Source organism: Triturus cristatus, chromosome 1_2, assembly GCF_964204655.1.
Source record: "Triturus cristatus chromosome 1_2, aTriCri1.1, whole genome shotgun sequence".
In the NCBI taxonomy this organism is placed as follows: domain Eukaryota; kingdom Metazoa; phylum Chordata; class Amphibia; order Caudata; family Salamandridae; genus Triturus; species Triturus cristatus.
Window position 1 is genome coordinate 279,264,976 of NC_140580.1, and position 5,192 is coordinate 279,270,167.

The window sequence follows — 5,192 nt, forward strand, 5'->3', positions numbered from 1 at the left end:
TCTCCAAGATTGACGGCCCTGGAGCAGGCTGGGATGATCAACATCATGGTGCGGTGGCAATGATTGCAATGCAGCAGCAGGCGCTGACGCACTGACGCACTCAGCACTACAACCAGGTAGGTGAGGTGCGCGCAGTGCGCAGCTCGCACAGTGCAGTCTTTAAAACTGGGCCGCCTGGCCGCGCGCGCCTTTGCGGCCGCGGCTGACTTTATTATTTATTTAGTGACACACTGTGTCCCTAAATAAATTATAAAGGCCGCCGCAGCCGCAACGGGCCACCAGTGCCGAGGGGCCGCCCTAAATATAGTGCCGCCTGGGGCGGTCCGCCCCCCCCAGCTACGCGCCTGCCAGGAAGGTGGTTTTCCCTTAAGATGTGGGAGGAGTTGTGTCTTCTGCCAATGCAGAATTAGAATGATGTGTCGGCTGAGTGTGTCCCTACTTAGCGTAAAGTTAGAGAGTCAAATACTGGGGAGAGCTAGTTTAATTCCATTTTTTTTTTAAAGTATCACTTGCCAGTAGTGACTGACTTGAGAACACCCCTGTGCAAGATTAAGCAAGAATAAACAGCATCGTGCATTGTGTTCCCAGGCGCAGACCCTGGTAGCACAGCTGTGGTGTCTGGATTCGTGCCTGGGCACTATGCGCCTGCCATGCAAAAGGTGGGTTGGAGGAGCCCACAAAGACGAGCACAGTCCGGGAAGGCACCAATCCTGATGCAGAAACTGTTCCATCCGTTTCTAAGAAGCAGACACAGATTTAGGGTCAGAAGCAAGATCGGCTTGGCCTATAGGGTAATCTTGGAAGTGCAAAAAGGCTAGGCGGCCATGTCAGTGCGTGGGCCGGTTTTGTACCTACGTATGGGCCAGTTTTGTGGTGTTCTTTATTGCTGTATGTGGGCTGGTGTTGTCAACATCTCTTTATTATTACTAGGAAGCCGCAGCAGGCAGTTCGCTTGTGCTGCCTGTGGTGATGATCCGATTCTGCACACTGCTGGAGGAGGCTGGAGCTTCGAGCCCCTGTCAGTCTTAGATATGGTGCTCAGGCACTGGGGGCACAATGCCCCACTAGTTAAAGTTGGGACGCCAATTCTATGCATCATGAGGCCCCATGCAGAGAATTTCAGTGCAAACATGTACAGGTACTCACAGTTCCTTAGCACACGGATGAATGGTTCTTATAGCTCATCATGCTATTCCTAAACTCTGTAAATATAGCGTTCCGGACACCATTCTCTGGCCCAGGACTACGGGCACCAGCTCACTTCGCAGCAGGAGTTCCAGACCGGATTGTGTGCGCCCCAGTCGCGCTTAGAAGTGACTCGCCTCCCCCGCTGCGCGGAACACCTTTCTCTGGCCCAGGACTACAGTCACCAGCTCACTTCGCGAGCCGCGGATCGAGTTTCAAGCGCGCTGGTAGGTGCTTAGAAGTGACTCACCTCCCCCGCTGCGCAGGACGCCCCTCTCTGACCCAAGACTATTAGCACCAGCTCACTTCGCGTCAGGAGCCGCACACCCCATTTCGAGCGCGCCAGCAGGCGCTTAGTAGTGACTCACCTCTGTAAGGCTGCGGGGGGGGGGGGGGGGGGGGGGGGGGGGGTTGCGCAGCGGCCCGCCCCCTTGAGGGCGGCCGCCTTAGTGCCACAGGAAGGCACAGGGGTGGGAGGTCGTGTCCCTGGGCTTGACCTAGGGAGACCCCAGTCAGGTAGCTGCTTCCGGCGGGGAGGAGCCAAGGGGGGGGTACTTATTCGGTCCCCGCCCCCTCCTCGCCCTCTTGTCCGCTCGTTTGCCTTGCCGGTCGTCCGAGTCCCTCGCCGCCGTCTGCGTTGGGGACAGCGAGGTTAGTGTGAATTGTATCGCGCCAAGCGCCTGGATGACGTACTCCGGCGCTGCGCTGTGGCACCGGGTTGCACGAGTGGATGTGGCACTTCAGCTTGGCCTGCCGACTTCGGTGCGGGGACCAGTGTTAGCACATCGGTGAGTCTGTTGCGACTAGTGTAGCACCCCCTACAAATGAATTTGTCTCGCGCTGCTCGGGTCATAATGCGAATGGGGGTAGCTCAGTTGGTAGAGCTCTTCGATTGCGTGTGGAAGGCCCCGGCAGGGCCAGATTTAAGGCATCGCAGCGAGTCCTGGCTTCTTGGGGGCTCCGAGTTTGTAAGTTAGTATTCCTTTTGAAGCACCGGATGCTGCGTTTCTTTCTTTCCGCGGCAATTAGCAAGCCTCACATAATTGTCAAGATTACTGGTGTGATTAATTATCTTCCTGGAGAGCGAGCAGGATTTTGGATAGTTGGGGGGTTTGACTTCTGTGAAGTTCGTGCAGAGGGTTAATACGCCTACTGCAAAGAACGTGTGCCAAGTATATAACAGAGTGCGTATGATGTAAATAGGTCAGCTTGTTACTATTTGCAAAGGAGGCCTCTTTTGTTACTCGCAATTTATATTAGTCCTAATACTCAACAGTGAGCTACACACGTTCGTATAGACCTGCAGATACACCGCAAGCGTACATTATTTGAACATTGATTAAGGTTGCAAATGGGTGCGCCCATTTTAAAAAAGGTGGCCCTCCCCCCCCCCCCCCCCCACGCCAAGATGCGGCGATGGCGCAGGATTGTCAAGGGCTCTGAGCGCTGGAGGGGGAGTGTGAGTGCAGGCCCATTGAGCGCGGGTGCTACATCGGTGCAGGTTCGAGTGCTTTTGTTGTAGGCCCCTTTGCGTAGTTAGCAGTGGCACCATTGGGAATAACCCGCGCTGCCCTGACGCCGTTGCTAGCAGCGGCTGTGTCTGCGCAAACATGCCTGTGAGTAACCGCGTGAGCCGGGATCTTACTGAGATGGCGCCAGAAGGGCTCCTGGGCCTTGCACTTTTATGGAAGTGACCGGGGGTCAAGTTTGAGAGTGGAAGAAGCGTTCGGAGGACTATAGGAGAGAAGGGGCAGGACTGCGGCAGTCAATGAGTAGGCCTCTATCCGCCCTGTGTTCTTTAGTTCATCTCTGGGTTGTCATTATCCTTAACGATCCGCACCGGGCTGTCCAGCAGACTGCTTTTCTTGCTGGTCTGTTTTAGATCCGGGTAGTGTGCACGGCTGTTGCAAGCTCATGTGATGGACTCCGATGTCCATCGTAGGTAGTGTTTATGAACGAGAGCGTTCACTAGTCTTGTAGAAGTGTGCCATATTGACATCGTCCCTATATCTTAAGGTGGAATATGCATGTGTCCTACATATTCGGGGGCTCTACAAATTGGTTTGCACACGGCAGGCGGAGAATGACACAGGGCCGCCCTTATAATTGTAATTGTTTGGAACGCGATAGCGTGTGGATGTGGTCACAATCCTTATGTGAATCTCCTGAAATTAGTTATTTAGGCATATTGTTTTGAGGTGGGGCGGCCTGTTGCGCACGTGGAGCGTGGTCTCTGGGTGGCGGGCCGTGAGCAGCGCTGGCGGTCCCACACATCCGGGTGCCAGGGCCCTCCCGCGCGGGGGTGGTAGTGGATAACGATCTGAGCGCGGGTTACCACCCGGGGGGGGGGGCGGCCCCCGAGGCAGGGCTCTGCTGGGTTAGCGTGGGGCTCCACTCGCACTCCACTTTTGGTTCGTATTCAGACAATCCATGCCTACCACTTACGCTGGGGTGAGTCGCATTGTATGGGGCCGGCTAGTAGTGGAGGACTTTTTGTTCCTCAGCCTATACAAGGCTAGAGTTGTAAATGCTCAAAAAACCCATAAGAAAAAGAAGACCTCTGATGTAATATACAAGATTATTCCGTATCGAAGCCCCTTTTTTGTACAGGAGGGTGTGGTGCCCCTGAAATGTGCCCTCTCGAAGGATGTCTCGTCTGCACTGGAGTATGGTTAATAGTATAATTCCCTGTGTTATTAAGGTTATTGGTCCAAAGTGTAACCATATTGCTAAGCCGGAGGTTAGGAGAAGGGCTGCATTGGCTCCTGTGAGGGGTCAAGGGCTTGGGTCTACTATATGATAGGCGTGTGCTTGGTGTGCCATTAGACGTTTTCTTGTAAATAGAGGCTTAATAGAAGGACGAAGACGTAAGCCTGGATTATGGCCACTGCAATTTCTAGGAGTGTTAGCAAGAACAGGACAATTATTGTAATACAGAGATGGCTGGCATTAGGAGCATCGGGGCCAAAACGGCTGTGGAGATTAAGTGAATAAGCAATTGGCCTGCTGTTAGGTAGGGCGGTGCACCGGGGCCCAGCGCACCAAGTGCTTGTCTTGGGGGGTGCCGGGTTTGGAAGTTTATTTCGCTTCTTGAAGCACCGGATGCTCCGTTCACCCCCGCGGCGATTCCAGGCCTCACATAAATATCAGGACAAGGCGTGTGATTCTTTCTTCCTGGAGAGCGAGCAGGATTTGTATAGTTGAGGTTTTGACTTCGGTGAAGTTCGTGCAGAGGGTTAATTTGCCTGCTGCATAGAACGTGTGCCAAGTAGATTACAGAGTGCGTATGATGTAAATAGGTCAGCAGGTCACTGTTTTCAAAAGAGGCATCCTTTGGTTATTTGCAAAGCATACATTATTAGAACATTGATTATTGTGGCAAAACAGGTAATTGGGCCAGAACGCGACTCTGAGCATGTGATTTTCTGCACTAAACATCCTTTAACTATATTGCCTACCAGTAGGGATGACATGAGACTCATACACCTTGAGTCCTTTGGCTTAGGTAACATTTGTGATACACCGATTCACACGCATATGAATTATTGGCTCTGCGTAATGTGCGTGCGATGCAAAGTGTTCGGACACTCTACAAGGGTAGGAGTGTCGCTATATACTAATTCAATGCAGCTGAGTGTGGTTAGGGAGACTTGGTCACTGTTAAAGGGGGCTAGTGAGAGAATGCGTGGTGAAGGTGGCGTTGGGGGTGCCAACAAACATGGTTGCACAAGGCGCCACCAACACCTAGGCCGGTCCCGGGTTTTACCCCCGGCACCTCCAGTTCTATCCGGTTGAGGGGGGGACCTCGCCTGGCTTGGGCGCCCCTCCTGTCCGCGTGCCTTGCAGTCCAGGTGCCGGGGCTCGCCATGAGCGCATTTCATCCATATATCCAGCAGCATTGTGTGCGTGGATGCGTGCACCAGTTATGGATAATTTTAATCAGTCTAAGCAGCCTGGGCTGTGGAAACGTGCTAGCGCTGGACGCGGGTTTCTGAGCAGCGGCCCGT